The sequence below is a fragment of the Moschus berezovskii genome, chromosome 17 (assembly GCF_049115385.1).
Source record: "Moschus berezovskii isolate FMDL1 chromosome 17, NW_MosBer_1.0, whole genome shotgun sequence".
Classification (NCBI taxonomy): Eukaryota; Metazoa; Chordata; class Mammalia; order Artiodactyla; family Moschidae; genus Moschus; species Moschus berezovskii.
This window is the reverse complement of record NC_142476.1, coordinates 65,861,616-65,878,588: the sequence shown is the minus strand read 5'-3', so window position 1 is coordinate 65,878,588 and position 16,973 is coordinate 65,861,616. Positions and strand designations below refer to the sequence as shown.

Below are 16,973 nucleotides of genomic sequence, written 5' to 3'. Positions count from 1 at the left end.
GCTCTATGGGGTCTCAAAGAGTTGGACACGACTGAAGTGACTTAGCAGACACACATGTATATCCTGGCCTCAAATAGCAACTTTTTCCCACCTAGAAATTTACTCTCAGAGGGGACTGCTCCTGTGGCTAGATCATCTTTTAAGAGTAGAAAACTTTCCCCCCTCCATGTATTTCCACCTTCCCCTGCCCACTTCCATCCTCTACAGTCTCCCGACATCACTGCCCCAGGCTAGGTATGTAACAGGACTATACTCAGAAGTAACTTGCAGAATCTTCTGGCTTTCATTTCCCAAACAGGGATTTAGGTCCGGGACACAGAGGCTTTTCCAGGAGGTCTTGAGAGGAGTGAAGTTGAAGGGGCAAAGCAGGGGGGTCTGGAAGAAACAGGAAAGAAAGAGAAGTCTGGTGGTCTGGGAAGGACAGGACTTTGGCAAGCCCCAAGAGTCTGGCTGGGCAATCCAAAAGTAGCAGAGACCATGAGGGAGGCGGGGTCAGCAGGCTTCTCAGTGGTAACCTGAGTGGATCAGAATGGTGAGCAGGATCCCCGCAACCCCACCCCAAGCTCTCAGCACTGCATAAGATCCGAAAATCATGACACCACCCTGGGGTGTTTTCTATTCTTGCCAGCCTGGTGAGACAAAGGCTGCAAACTAATATTTAAGTTGATCTCCACAAAATAAAAGGCAGGGCAGTATTTCTTGCACACCTGAGCATGTTACTGATTCACACTTGCAAACCTTGTGTGTGTTGAGAAAGAAAATAAAGTTAGCTTTGGAATACTCTAGAACCAGTTAAGTCTCTGACCATGAACCTCAGAACACAGAAACTTAGGGCTGAAAGTGGTTTTCCATCTTGCCTTCATTATGAAAAGTGAAAGTGAGGTCGCTTAGTCGGGTCCGGCTATCAGGCTCCTCCGACCATGGAGTTTTCCAGGCAAGAATGCTGGAGTGGGATGCTGGAGAAGGAAATGCCATTTCCTTCTCCAGGGGATCTTCCTGATTCAAGGATCGAACCCAAGTCTCCTCCACTGCAGGCAGATGCTTTACCATCTGAGCCACCAGGGAAGCCCAAAATGGTCCATATCAGGTTCCTGTTGATGTATGGCAGAAACCAACACGATATTGTAAAACACGTGAAAGTGAAAGTCACTCAGTTGCGTCCAACTCTTTGCAACCCCACGGATTATATAGTCCATGGAATTCTCCAGGCCAAAATACTGGAGTAGCTAGCCTTTCCCTTCTCCAGGGGAACTTCCCAACCCAGGGATCGAACCCAGGTCTCCCATATTGCAGGCGGATTCATTATGGACTTCATTATGGCCACCTTCAAATGCTGGCTCAGTTGCCCTGTCTACAGAATAGAGTGGTTATGAGGATTCAATGAGATGACACATATAGGTCATATTTCTGGGTCCCTGGCAGTGTCCTGCATGTGGTAGATATTTATTGATGATTAAATTATTTGTGACTAGTAAAGCTAGTCTAACCTACAATGAATAGATAGATAAACGGGTGTGGTGACTTTGGATAAGTCATGCTGTCAGCAGCACCATGACTAAGAATTCTGCAATAAAGCTGGAATCACAAACATCCATCTACAGGAAAGCATGAGCTGCTCACCCTGAATTACTGTAGTGGTTTGAGTACCCTTGCCTGGAGAATCCCATGGATGGAGGAGCCTGGTGGGCTACAGCCCGTGGGGTCTCAAAGAGTTGGACACAACTGAGGGACTTCACTTTCTTTTCACTTTAAGCACACAGACCCTGAAGCCAGACACACCCAATTGGAACCCTGCTCCCCCCTCACCACTGTGTCATTGGGTGAGCTCCCTGGGCGTCATTTTTGTCATCAGAAAAATGAGAATAATAACAAGACCCATCTTACAGGGACTCAGAACAGTGGCTCAGAGTAAATGCTGTTTGTGTGTCTGCTATTATTACTGGTGTCATGAATTTGTGCACAGCCAAGGAGAAAACATCTGGCCTGCATCATTATGAAGCAAAGTCAAGTCTGGGGCACTTGAGATGAGTTTACCACCAGTCAGGAAGGTGAGGACCAACTGCTTCCAGGTTGCAACATCATCTCCTTGGATTTGGCAGTACCATGGCTTGGGAGCTTACCCCAAATGAGAGTTCCCTGGGGCAACTGTTGGGGAGCCAGATTAAATGAAACACAACCAATGTGAACAGGGCAATTCATCCATATTCCTTAACATACATGGGCTCTTCCCTCCTGCATGGAACTGTGGTTAGATCTCTTACAAAACAAAAAAAACTATCCTCTCTTGACATGACCACTCGCCACTTCCTGCTGAGAAAAAAATCTATCCTTTTGCCATGGTCAAATTCCACAGATGTGAGGTCTGAAGACTCCGCCCAACGTTTCCACTGCCCATTAATCAGCCTCTTTTGACCCCATGAGGCCTGGCTTTCCAATGGGAGTGCCACTCTCAAAGCTTGCCTCCTTCTCATCTGTTTTGTCTGAATGGCCGTTCTTTTTGGCACAGACAGCTTTGGCCACACATCTCTTCTTGAACTATCTCCTTCCTTGGCTTCTTTGATTTTCTTCTTTGTTTTCCACCAGTTCCTCTCTCCCACCACCACCCCCAGAATGTAGGTTCTCCCCAAGACCTCAGCTTAGTTTCTTCCTGCAGTGATTGCACTCACTTTCACAAGCTGGACCGTCCTCTCTGAGCTCCCGTCACCTCCCTCTAACCCTGACCACATCTGCACTCAAAGTGCACATTTCTGCTGATTAAAGGATGTCCCCACTTGGGCATCGTGCAATAACTTTAGATGCAATAATACCCCAAGGTGACTTAACAATATTTTGGATTTTGAAAATCCTCCAGAAAATAGAAATATTTTTGCATGGCACTCAGAGTCATGGAGTGGACCTCTCTTGAGTCCAATTCCCCCTGCTTCGCAGGATTATATACCAACCTTCTCTTTTCCTTCTTCATATCGCTCATCACCAACTCTTACTTTTTTCCTTTCAAACGTCTCTCGTGTTGTCCTTGCTTTTACAATTCCAACCAATGGAAATGGCATAAACAGGCATTGGATGGATGGTTCAGCTTTCTATCCAATGCCTGTTTATTGGGCACTCTCTCCCAAGAAGGCTGTTAGCTGAGGGGGCTTCATCAAGGACAAACCCAGCAAAAGTGATCTGAGAGCTAAGGGTCAGGAGCAGGAGGCAGCCACAAGAGGGCATGATGCTGTGAGAGGATGTGCTGGCAGCAGTGAGGCCCAGAGGAGGATATGCAAACCCAGCTTGAGGGAACTCTACACTCAGGGGATCCAGAGGCTGAGTGCTATGGATGGGGAAGGGTAAGCTCTCAACAGCAGTGGGCCTTCCTGGCAGAGGCTGTCAAACAAGAGTCAAGGGAGATGCGGAGCCCGGACCTGAGTCTGCTGTGATCCAACTGGTTCATAAGATAGAAGTGTAAGTTTAAGGTGTGAACTGGTGGGAGGGGAGGCTGGAGAGGACACCCTGGGGCCAGATCAAGAAGGACATTGCAGTCCATTCTGAGGCAGTGGTGGTGGTGGTTTAGTCACTAACTCATGTCCAACTCTTGTGATTGCATGAACTGTAGCCCACCAGGCTCCTCTGTCCATGGAGATTCTCCAGGCAAGAGTGAGTTGTCATTCCCTTCTCCAGGGGATGTTCCCAGGGGTGCTAAGAGCTTTAAGTATTGCCTGTGAATTAAACCCAAATCCCTCTGCCAAGCTTATCCAGTCTTTAAATTCCCAATAATAGCACTTAACCCACAAGTAAGTGAGGTGTTTCCTGGTCCCTACATATGGTTGAATTTCAATCAGGAATCATTTACTGAGTGCTGTCTGCTATGTGCCAGATACTAAGCGGACTTTCTAGATGAGTAAGACACAGCCCGGCCTCAGCTGGTGGGGCAAAACCCCTCAAGCCAACTGGGCAACACAGGGTGCGGGCTTCAGTAGATGTTCGGTCATGAGGCAGTGGAGGGGAAGGAGGAGCACTCCGGCTCTGCCTGAAGACCAGGGGAGCAGCCAGCCACGGGAGTCTTCCTTGGGAAAGGTGCTATTTGAGATGCTGTTTATGCTTTCTAAAAACCAGCGGATTCCGGGGACTTCCTTGATAGGAAATGTTTGTGTGTGTGTATGTGTGTGTGCCTGCACACATGAAAAGAATATACGAATGGAGAAGAGGGACTAGTCTGGTGGTTCAGTGGTTAAGACTCTGAGCACCCAATGCAAAGGATGAGAGTTTGATCCCTGGTTGGGGAAATAAGATACCACGTGTCATGCTATGGCCAAAGAAAAGAGCCAAAAGTACACTCCCCCCCCAAACAAAAAACAGAGGAGTCCCCAAAAGAGAGAATCCTGGGCACAGGACAGCAAGTGCAAGGAGAGAGAGGCATACAGAAGAGGCCTGGTCAGAATGGCATGAGAGGTCAGTGTGGCAGAGGGCACTTGACAGTGGCAGGAGGCGGAGCCGGGAAGGAAAGCAGAGACTGTGGACTGCGTTGGGGAGGGGAGAGAGAGTGCCTTTGCTTATTCTGAGCTTCAGGGGCTTTTCCCCCTTGCTTGCCTGGTGCCTGACCATTGTTTCTAAATGCAGCTGAAGACTAAGTAGCTCCCGGAGCCTCTCTGCCTTTTCCAGGCCACGCGGGGTATCTTCTTTGAGGCAGCAGGCCATGCCACGCAATTTCACTTGATTGTTCTCTGTAACATAGGTGCTGGTTTCTCCCCTCCCCTGAGCCTCGAAGCTTCTAAAGGGCAGCAACATTCCTTCAACCAACCTGGCTTGGTCCCACAGGGCTGAGCACACTGTAGGTCATAGCCCCCATATCGGGAAAGGCACTGCAAAAACAGAACTGGGAATTCCCAAAGTTTGAGACCTGCTTTGAAGATTTCCATCTGCTTTCTGCATTCTTTCCCACAAAACAAAAAGGGAAACAAACAGAGTGGATTCAGTCATTTCACATTCCAGTGTTTTCTTGCTCTCCAAGTCTGTGAGCAGGAATAGACAAACAGGCCTATTTTGATTTCAGCACTCAGCAACCCAAACTTCCGGAGACAGAGAAATAAAGAAAGCTCTGGGATACAACTTCCTCAGAAGCCTTGCCTCCTTAGAAACAAACCCCCAAAGCTGGCAGGGATGGCTCTGCGTTCAAACTACAGACTCTAAAAGATTCTCGATCTACTCAGAGCTCTAATATCTGAGGGAATGGATGATTCTGCGAAGTCATTTAGAACAGAAGCACCAGAAGGCTGATATGCAGGGGTGTGGTCAGAGGGATTGTTAAAATACACTCAGTAACTAGCGCTGGCCTGGTTCCCTTCTCTGAGAACCCTCTGGAATGTCCCCACAATCCCACAACTCGGGGATCAGCATCGAGCACCACAGACCTTCTCCCAGGTTCCTCTTCCAAGGTTTCCTTTCTGATGGGCTGTACCTGGCACAATGGGAAGCTGCTGGCCACTGCCTTCTGTCCACAGACCAAGGGTGAAGTGAGTCTGAGAGTCCAGGAGTCCTTGGACAGATTGGTCAATGCTCAGCCTGGCTGAGTAAATGCAGGGAGAAGTGATCGTATGACACACACTTGGCCAGGGCCTGGCTGCTCCCTGGGGCAGCTCTCCAACATCAGTGTGTGATCACTATCAACCTCTTCCAGGCACTGAGCAAGAGGACAGCATCCCAGACGCACCTGACAACATCGTATGCACTGGGTCATTGCTCAGCAAGAGCACCTATCTGAAGGACACTGGGATTACCTGCTTGCTTGTGGGTCCAGGTGCTGGACAGGTGTTCGAAACACCAGGTGTCTACACAGCTAGCCCACTGCAAGGGAAAGCCCCCGCCATCAATTCCCACCCAATACGGCCTCAGTGGACTTCCTGGGACAACACCCCTCACCCCATGACAATCCACTAACCCCGTCCTCACCCCTTAAAAAAATATCATTCCATCTGTGGCTTCCCAGGAGTGTTGCCACTATGCTCTTATCTTCACAAGCAGATTTTTCATTTTAAACTATTTACCTCAGAGTCTTTGCCACGCTGCTCTACCTGGTGTTATGGGGGTGATGTGGGGGTTTGAGGCCTTTTGTTGAGCAGCTCAGTAACTTTCTGGGATTTCCAGTGGTCCTGCTGAAGGTGGCTATTTCCCTTTTCAAAGGAAGATAGTGAAGCCACCTGCCCTTCTCAGGGTGGGGACGAAAGTGAAAAGGAGAAAGTCTGATAGCATTGTTCCAACGTGGAGGTGCAAGTGACTTCCTCACAGCCAAAGTTTCCAGAGTCCCGCTGGCAAGGTATCCACGTACTCCCCCTTTCTCCCTTCCCCCCAGGGATGCCCCTCAAGAAGCCAAGAGCGAGGTCCAGGGAATGGGCGCCCCGGGCGCAGGAGGAGAGCTGTAAACAACCCAGGACACCTCTGCCAGTGGAAGAGGCGCCCGGTGGTCACAGCTGGCTGGCTCCCCGCCCCCATGGGGGCTCCGCGCCCCCGCCCCGTCCCTGCCGGGCGCCAGCAGCCCTGACCTGCCCTCCTCTGCTGCAGAGCTCTCACCTCCGGGGAAGTCCGCCCGCGCCTCGCACAGCTCGGCTGGCTCCTCGCAGTCGCAGAAGCTGAGCCCCACGCGGGGGCCCGGAACACCTCGCCGGCCCCGCCCCCGGACAGGCCCCGCCCCCGGACAGGCCCCGCCCCGGACAGGCCCCGCCCCCTCAGCCCAGGTAACCTCTTTGTTCTCTCTGACGAGCAGCCCTCCTGCTAGAATCTCGAGGCTCCTCGGATGTGTACCGCAGACCCTGCGGCTGCGGGGACAGGCGAAAGTGTCCGTTTGACGAGGAAGAATATATGGGACCCAAGGATTTGGGGGGTCGGGAGGGAGGGACGCGGATGTTGGGTGCATGGGGCGCCCTGGATCCCGGGCGTCTAGGGCTGGGAGACCCGCAGAGCTGCCATCTCTGTAGACTCCCAGAATGTCCCTCGAGATCCTCCAGGGCAGCTTTCGCTTCCCTTTCTCTTCCCATCGCACAGGGGAGGAGCCCAGGCCCGAGGAACTGGAGAAGTGGTTCAAAGACACAGTCAGAAGCTGTCAAGACCATGTCCTCTGACTCCGGGTGCAGTGCTCCTTCTATGGAGCCAAACATCCGGCTAAAAGCGGAACATTTTGATACATTTCAGCCAGCGCGTGCCAGCTGGGAGGCACTCGTGATTTGAGGAAGGAAGCCTGGGGTTGTCTGAAGAATCCAGGAGAAGACAGACCCTTTCTGTCCTATGAGAGCAGTGATCCTTCTCTCTTCTTTGACCTCACCTCCTCTGGGGCTAGAGTTGGCAGGAAAAGGGACCTGTCAGAAATAAGAACCGGCTCCCCAGATGCCGGTGCAACCAAAGGGTTAAGGAGAGGTGCCGATCAGAAAGTGGTGGAGTGGCTCTCTGGGAGGAAACCCAGTTCGGGGAGATAGACTTGGCCCTGTCTTGAGCAGGACTGGGGTGAGGGGAGCGTGAGGGTGGGTGCACAAACTGCGCGGGTTGTTGAGTCCCAAACCTCCCATTAACGATCGGAGCTCGGGTGTAATCAGAACAGCTGACTCCCAATCACCGGGGAACTGAGTGATAGGATCTGCAAGGTGTGAAAGATCCGTGTAAAACCCTGGCACTTAATTACAGTGCAAGGATCTCGTCGTAGAGTCTTCCCGGCTCCCGTCCTTGATTGGCAGCCTAAAGTGTGAGTGACAGGTTGTCTCAAGTAGGTCTGAAGGGCCGCTATGCAGAGCGATGGAATCGCCTTCCTGCTCAACCCTAACCCGCTGTGGCAGGGCTGCGGAGAGGGAGGCGCGCTCACACTCGGGCTGCCAGGAGTGGGTCGGGGGTGCGATCTGCAAGAGCATCCAGTGAGGGCTGAGAGCTGGGAGCCTCAGCGGCCAAACCTGATCGGAAACAGAGCCTTGCTGGTGGTGGGGGTCAGTCTTCCTTTTTTTTGTTCATGGAACCGAGAGCACGTGGAAGAGCTTGGTTCACAGCACATTTACCCTGCTTTGTCCTGGTGGAAATGCAAGGCCAGCGGGGGGCCTTGCAAATCGCAGGAGCAAGGGTGCTGGGGATAGGTAGGGGAGGAGGGAGAATGTTCCAGGCTGTGAGGTCTCCCCAGGGACAATGAAGCCCTCTCCCCAGGCTGGCACCCGGCTTGGGTACTGTTTCCATCCATCTGGCTTCAGGGGATTCATGTCAGGCCTGAAAGGACCCTTAGGTCCTGTCTACCTGACTGTGTCTTTCGACAGATGGGGTCAATTGAGGGAGATGACAACTTTCACCTGAATGGCCAGGACAGCTTAGGGTCTTCTCACATGTGTTCTTTGAAGGCCATCTCTCCCCAGTCTGGCAGGGGAGGGGAAGATGATCAAAGTCTTTGCTGATTTAATTAGGACTGAGGGCACTTACTGTACAGCAAAGTGATCCAGTTTAATACATATATGTGTATACATATATATACACAAATATATGGGCTTCCCTGGTAGCTCAGCTGGTAAAGAATCCACCTACAATGCAGGAGACCCCAGTTCGATTCCTGGGTCTGGGAAGATCCCCTGGAGAAGAGGTAGGCTACCCACCTAGTATTCTTGGGCTTCCCTGGTGGTTTAGAGGGTAAAGAATCTGCCTGCAATGTGGGAGACCTGGGTTCAATCCCTGGGTTGGGAAGATGTCCTGGAGGATGGCATGGCAACCCCCTCCAGTATTCTTGCCTGGAGAATCCCCATGGGCAGAGGTGCCTGGCAGGCTACAGTCCACAGGGTCACAAAGAGCTGGGGAGAACTGAGTGACTAAGTACCGCACAGCACACACACACACACATATGTACATCCTTTTTATATATATTCTTTTCTATTATGATTTGTCACAAGATAGCGAATATAGTTTTCCATGCTATCCCTTTAATACTTAATAGACTTAATAATTTGTGAAACGTATAAGGAGAAGAGGCTTGTCTGATATGTACACTTCAAATCCAGTATTTGACAAATATCTCCAGATAAACATTTATTGGTGGTTAATGGATGAATGAATGATATTGGCATTGTTCATTTTAAAGGACAAAATTAGAACTCAATAAACTTGTAAACCTAAGCATTAGTGACTATTTCTATTAAAAAGGTAACAACCAAAACAAGATTCAGGGAAATACAAATTCCAAGGTTTATTAGGTACTTCTTAAACTAACCATCCATTCAGCAACCATATATTAAGCTTCTACTAAAGACCCTGTGCTTCTGTCCAGGAATACAAATCTGAATAAAACCTGGCTTTCAGCATCAAGGAACTCACAGCCCAGTGGGTAGGGTGGACGTGTAAACCAATGGTTATAGTATAATTTGATAAATGCTACAGTAACACGTGTACCTAACTCTGACTAAAACGCCTGCATCCTGTACCTGGTGTCATTGCTGCAACTAAAAAGATAATGACAATTTTGTCAGCCAGACAGAGCAGGGAGAGGGCAATCCAGGCTGGGGGAACAGCCTGCAGAAGAACAGAGGGGAGAAGGAAGGTGGCTTCTTTGGGGAACTGTCGCTGGATGGTGAAACCGGAGCGAGGGGGTGGGGCCAGATCACAGGAGCCCATCACGTAGGCTCTGCTAAGGAGTTTGGGTTTTGCCTGGCTGCCTGTGGAGACTGGGGATCCACTGGATGGTGTTAAGCAATGGAGTGACACCATACCTCCATATTTGTCTGTTAGACTTATAACCCTAACATCAGTGTGTAGAATGGATGGGGTAAGGGATGGGGGAGTGTCTCTCAGAAATAACCCCAGTTAGGTGGCTATTGCTATTGTCCAAGCAAAGATAATAAGAATGTATATTAGAGCAGTGGCATTCATCCACTTCAGCCAATAAACTTTTTTTGTTTATGAACCAAGCACTATGTTGGTGGTAGGATATGATATTATTAATAATAACCAATATGTATTGGGTACTAATGCCCTGCTCTGTTCAGAGCACTATACAGGAACTAACTGATTTTATCCTTACCACAATCCTATGAATCAGGACAATTATCATTCCCATTTTGCAAATGGGGAAACTGAGAGAGAAGAGGTCATATAACTTTCACTTGCTTACATAGCTAGTAAATGACAGAGCTAGGATCTGAACTCAGGTAACTGGGCTTTAGAATCCATGCTCTTAACCATTATCCTATACTGATAAGATGGTAATGCAAAAGCTAGACAAGGTTCCCGGTCTTGTAGAACCAACGTTCTGGCCCTGGAGATGTAAAGAAGACAGATTAGAGAAAGATTTAGATTATGGAATCAGCAAAACATGGTTCCTGTGAAAGAAAGAGATGTCAGGGTAATTTCACAAGATCCTAGCTTTGTGATTGGTTAGGTATTCTTGCCTGGAGAATCCCATGGACAGAGGAGCCTGGCAGGCTACAGTTCATGAGGTTGCAAGAAGTCAGACACAACTTAGCGACTAAACCACCACCACCACCAGGGCTGTGCCAGTCACAGAGCTAGGGTTGGGGTGGTAGTGTGTTCATAGGTGGACTTGGAGGGGCAAGTTTAGTTTGGGGTAAATTGGTGTTGAGCTGTCAGTGGGATGTGTAGGTAGAGCCATCCAGCAGGCAGTTCAAGTCTTATATCCAAAGAATAGAAGAAACTTCTATTCTTTGTATGGAGACAGAGGTGAGATGCATCAAGATAGAGGTGACAGTTGAAATCATAGGTGAAAAACTGTCTAGAGGACAAGCAAAGTCAAGGGCCAAGAAAGACAAAAATTCATAAAAGATTGACAAATTTAACTGCATTAAAATAAGACCTCTGTTCATCAAAAGACATTACGAAAAGACTGAAAACATAGAAATCAAAACTGGACATGTTTTCTACTCATATAACTGCCAAAGGGCAAATATTCAGATCACATAAAGAAGTCATAAAAATCAGTAAGAAGACAAAATAAAAATGGACAAAAGATACAGGCAGTTACTTCCCTGCAATGTGCTGCTGTGCTTCATACATGTTTATGTATGTACGTTGTCTTTCACATTAAATAACTGTAAAAGAGAGACAGGAAGAAACAAAGAAAGTGAAAAGAAAAAATAGGAGGAAAATCAAGAAAGCGAGGAACCAAGAAAGTTGTATGAATGTCAAGAATGGAAATGGTCAACTGTTTTAGAAATCACATACCAAAAAGAGTAACATCTTCCCATTGGAGTGACAACTTGTGAATGTTTAGGCAGAATTCTGGACTTCCCTTGCGGTGCAGTGGTAAGGAATCTGCCTGACAATGCAGGAAACACAGGTTCCATCCCTGGGTCCGGAGGATCCCCTGGAGAAGGAAATGGCAATCCACTCTAGTATTGTTGCCTGGGAAATCCCATGGACTGAGGATCCTGGCGGACTTTAGTCCATGGGGTCAAAAAAGAGTTGGACAGGACTTAGCGACTGAGCACAGGCAGAGCTCTGAGGTGGTCTCCAAGACTCTCACACCCTGGTGCATCCACCTATGTACTCCTCTCCTCTTGAGTGTGGGTGAGACCTCTGACTCCTTCCTGATTAGGTTTTGTTATAGAAGTCTCCATCTTAGCAGCCTGTTGAGCGATTCACCTGATGCCCTTGAAGTAGCAAACAGCCTGTTGTGAATAGCCTTATGGAGGGGACCACATGGCTAGGGCCTAAGGGCAGCCTCTAGGAGCTGAGAGTGGTCCCTGGACATTTGGCAAGAAGGAAAACAAGCGTTTCCATCCTATAGTCACAACTCCAAGCTCCAGAAAGGAACATAGCCCAGCTGATGCCTTGATTTCAGTCTTGTTAGACTCCACATTGAGAACCCAGCTACGCCACTGGATTATGAATCCATAAGACCGGACTCTACCATGCTTGAACTTCTGACCCACAGAAACTGTAAGGTAGTACATGGGTGTTATTTTAAGCCACTGAGTTGGTGTTAATTAGTTATGCAGTGATAGAAACCAAACACAGCAGATCATTGAGGACTTCAGCATCAAGTTGGTCATTGAGAGAAGCCTTTAAAATAAGAGTCCCATGCCCCTGTGGTCCCTTGCTTAGATTCAGCAAACTCTCCCTCACTCTGCTACCTGACAAATTTGGCCCAAAAAGATCCTTGTTTCCACGCTGTGCTGCCATCATTTGCCATCTTGCCATCGGTGTCACAGTTTTCCCCTTGAATCCAATTTCCTTGTTCATCACTTGGCTAGGCTGTGAGCATCAAGCAGGCAGCTCTCTTTGTAGAGTTTCCTTCTCTTCACCTTTTTGTCCCTGGCCCCTTTTCCCAGCCATGACACGTGGTGAGTGCTCAATAAATGTTGGCCAAAGGGGTGAAGTGATGAATGGCGAAAACCCATGTCACCTCATTATACCTGAAGGGAACCAGGCTTTGGGAATGCAGGAAGCTGGCTCCCTCTATGGCAGTTCTATGGGGCCATTGCCATGGCAGGTAATTTGCAAGCCCTGGAGAGACCCTTATGAGTGACCGTGGTTGTCCCCTCTCTAGAGCCAGTTATCCACGTACCACTGAAAAGGAACGCACGGAGGGGCTGCTGGGATGGCTCTGTCTACTGATGGTTTCAGAGATCTGAACTGTAAAAAGCTTCTGAAAGCCCCTTGGTGGGGTTATTTTATAGCTCTTCAGGACGGTCAATTATTTGAGGGCCTGAAACAGTTGGAAGGCTCAGGAATACAACAGAGGCTGTGTAACCGCAGCTCGACAACTGAACTTCAGAAGAGTCCTTTGGCCACTACTCTGGGTTAGGAAAGGAAATAGCAGTTTGTCACACTCTGCTAAGGTGAGTTGACATTATCCTTCTGGTCTAGTGCTGGATTTGAGCTTTCTGTTCTTTTGGAAATGTCTCTCACTGGATCTTAATTGTTTCCTTCTCCTCCTCCTTTCCCCCCCTTCACTTCTTTTCTCCTTTCACCAATGCAAAGCTTTTTTGTTCCAAGACACTTGTGAGGGTTCACCTCTCTCCTTTAGATCAGCGGTCCCCAACCTTTTTGACACTAGGGACCAGTTTTATGGAAGACAATTCTTCTATGGACTGGGGGAAAGGGGGATGATTCAAGCACATTACGTTTATTGCACACTTTATTTCAATTATTATTACAGCAGCTCCACCTCAGATCATCAGGCATTAGATCCTGGAGGTTGGGGACCTCTGTCCTTAAGCAGGGCTTCCCAGGTGGTGCTAGAAATAGAAGAACCCACCTGCAAAAGCAGCAGACGAAAGAGATGTGGGTTTGATACCTGAGTTGGGAAGATCCTTTGGAGGAGGGCATGGCAACCCACTCCAGTATTCTTGCCTGGAGAATTACATGGGCAGAGTTGCCTGGTGGGCTACAGTCCATGGGGCCACAAAGAGTCAGACACGACTGAGCGACTAAGCACTGCCCTTACGCAGTCAAACTCCTCCTCCCTTGATCCTAGGTAGAGTCTGACTGTCTCTTCCTGGATCCTCCTGTTTCTACTCTCTCTACCTCTTCCTCCTCCCAAGTCCCAGCCAAGGTGGAATCCTTTTATCTTGTTAGTTAGCAAATGCCAAGCAGTTACAGTGAGCAGTTCATCTCCTGGGATGCATGCTTGTGTATCTGAGATCTCAGATTCAGGCATAGCTGCAGGGCTGCTAAGACCTCTTTGCTGGGTTGTGCCTGTTGCAGATTTCCTGGTTGGTTGGCAAAGGGGAGTGAGAGAGAGGGGTGTGGGCCAGAGGGAGGCATGAATTGGCAAGGGTACAGGCACTTCTCTTCTAGCAATGTTCCTTTCTGCTGCCTGGCAACACCAATTATAAGAAAGTGAGATACTACACCAATTATAAGAAAGTGAGTTTCCATCCTCTTCTGTTTATGCCAAGAGCATGAATTCTTTTCTTTTTCTCTAACTTTATTGTCTGTAAGCTCCTTGCTGCATTTCTATCAAAGAACAGGTCTCTGATGTATACACTTGATCCTATGTATAAAGTAGATAACTAATGAGAACTTACTGTACAGACCAGGGAACTCTACTTGGTGCTCTGTGGTGACCTAAAAGGAAAGGAAATCCAAAAGGGAGGGGATATATGTATACGTGTAGTTGATTCACTTTGCTGTATAGCAGAAACTAACACAATATTGTAAAGCAACTATACTCCAATAAAAATTATTATTATTTTTTAAAAAGAACACATCTCTGAAAATCTCGAGGAGGGCCTGGCACACATTTCTACTAATCCCCAAGGAGCAGTCATAAGGTTCAAATGTGGCTCCCTGCAGGGCAAAGGCAGGCACAGCTGGAGTGCTGTGTTCCTGCTGTGGGTTGGAGGGAGCCTTTCCTTTTGGGTGAGCTGCCAGGAGACTCAGGAGGCTTCCGTTATCTGGGTCTGGGGAGAAATCTGCCCACAGTGACCAGAAGCTTCATGGCTGTGTTCTGTCTTCCGCCCTCGTGGCTGCTGAGCATCTGGGGTGGGGGATGTGTGTGGGTGGACATGAACTTTGTGACCTTATTTGACCCAGTTTGATTCTCTTCTCCACACCAAGTTGCAAGGTTTTCTTAGGTGGTACTGCAATTTTGGTTCCTCAAAAGTTGGCAAGAAGTTTTGTTTTTAATCCATTTGAACTCGAAGAAGCAGTTTGATCTCGTTGAGAGCCATCTCCTCCAAGCTGTCTTCTCCTTTTGCTTCTGTGACGCATCCAAGTCACCTCTGATCTGTTTGAACAGTTCTCACGTTAGACCAGAAATACCATCTTCTCTCTTAGGACAGCTGTCTACTCCTGGCCACTCCATGACCTGACTGTCCCTCTCTGCTCCAGTCACCCAGCTGCGCCATGCTGAGGCTGTCTCAAATAATTGCTTCCTCCCTGTTAATAGGCACCGATGTTCACTCAGATTTTCCTTTTGAGATTTCTCTTGCAACCAGTTCTTTATGTCTAGTCTCATCAACACTTGCTCTCGTCCAGGATCTCATCTGTTTGTCCATTCATTCAACACATATTTAGTGAACCTCTACTCAATAGCAGCATGGGCTGGGGAGCCTCCTAGCCAAGCATTCAAAGCTTTGCTGTCCTATTTCCCAGTTATGTGACTTTGGATGCATTTCTCAGTCTCTCTGAACCTCAGTGTCTAATCTATAAAGTGGGAACAATAATATCTCCCTTATCAGGCTATTGTCAAGGTTAAAATTATACATGTCCTGTACATTGCCGAGCAGAAGGCTGGTGGTTTGTAGGTATTCAGTTGCTACCCGCCAGTTGCTGTGTGTGGCACCAGTTAGGGGTGAATGAGGCTGACCCTTTATAAGAATGAGACGGACACGTACACGGCAAGTTAATCACGTGCTACAGTTGCAGCCAAACACATCTGTAGGGGAGATGAAGGGGTCACGAGCCTACCTGGGAAGGATCAGGAAAAGTCTCAGATGGGAGGCACAGGTGAGCGGATTCTTGAAAGACTGCCAGCTGAGTCATGTTTGCCAGAGTACCGTGTCAAGCCCAGAATCTTCCACCAGGAGTGGCCCTGATCCAGCGACTGCTCTTGGCAGTCCTTCTGCCCCTGTTCACTCCCCATGAGTACTGAGAGTGACCTTTTGAGACATAATTCTTGGGTCATTAAAACCTTCCAGTGGCTTCTGCTTGCACTTGGAGTCCAGTGAAACTCATCTGTATGGCTGGCGAGGCCCAGAGTGACTGGCCTGCCTCCTCCTAGCTCAGCCTGCCCCTCTGCCTCGCCCATGGCTGTCCTTCCTGTTCTCCTTCCAGCCTTTGTCCCTGCAGTGCCCCTGCCTGCAACACCTTCCCAGGGCAGCTCCTCACCCTTCAGGTCAAAGCCCCACCATGACACCTTTGAGTCCTTCCCTGCCCCCCTTGTCTAAAGCAGAGATCCTTCCTCACTGTCTCCCCCATAGTTTTTGATCAATATCTGGTTTATTTCCTCCACACCCCTCCTTGGCTATCTGCAACTAGCTGTGCATTCATTGGTTTGGCATGTTTACTGTAGGAGCTCCCCATACACTTAATTTATCATCTGAGCTCTTCGTCCATCGTGTCTCCCATCTGTGGCTTTTCCTGATCATTCCTAGGCCCATGATTTTCCCATGGCTGGCGTTCAATAAGCATCTGTAGGTGCATCAGTCATCTGAGAGGATCGATCTCATCGCGGCTGGAGAGCTGGCAAGACTGGACTAGCAGGACCCTCTGTATCTCCATGGCCTTGATCTAGTCAACTCCAGACACAGTCAGGCAAACTTTCCTTAAACCCTCTGTCTTCACATCCTCCTCCACTGCTTGTTGCATCTAAAAGTACCATTCCTGATTTTACTTAGAGCAATTTTTTCCATTTCAAAATTGACATCTGGTTATTGTAGAAAGAAGGGAAGAATGGTTATTGTAGAAAGGAAGGAAGGGAAAGAGATTGCTCATAATTCTTCCGCCAAGTTATAACCGTTGCTAACATTTAAGTGAGTTTCTTTCCAAGCATATTTGCTATGAATATTTTAAATGCAATCATCATATGGCAAATATAAAATTATATAAATTGATTTTTAAGAAATAATCTCTTTTTCCTGACTATAAAAGTGTACTCATTTACAGTGAAATGTTACAGAGAATGAAAATACAAAGAAGAAAAGAATTACCCAGATTCTTCTATTCATTCTTTTTATTTTTTAGCCAGGCTGCTCGGCATGTGGGATCTTTGTTCTCTAACTAGGGATCACGCTGTTGCCCCCTGCATTAGAAGCATGATAACTTAACCACTGAACTGTCAGGGAAGCCACTCTTCTACATTCTTAGTCTTTTCATTCACACCCACACACACCCACACACACCCACACACACCCACACACACCCACACCCACACCATACTTGGTATTTCATTGTATCTCAAAACACAAGTTCAACTTTATCACGCATTATGGAGGACTATTTTGTAAAACACATTGTTGGAACACAAGGAAGAGAATTCACATCACATTCTATCCAGCAGAAGCTTATTTAAATTCCTTTCTCTC

The 16,973-nt window shown here is 48.2% G+C and overlaps 1 protein-coding gene across 3 annotated transcripts in view; it reads right to left on the bottom strand.

Moving 5' to 3' along the window:
• Positions 1-6,944, bottom strand: part of TLR5 (toll like receptor 5) — a 31,735-nt gene extending 24,791 nt beyond the window's left edge. Inside the window, exon 1 of one of the 3 annotated variants that reach the window (XM_055419840.2) lies at positions 6,716-6,944. The gene's annotated coding sequence lies outside the window, so the exon portion shown is untranslated. Of the gene's footprint in view, positions 1-6,546; positions 6,614-6,715 lie in introns of those variants that run through there. The other 2 variants (XM_055419837.2, XM_055419838.2) reach the window with 2 other exon arrangements.
• Between the last annotated feature and the right edge of the window lie 10,029 nt (positions 6,945-16,973).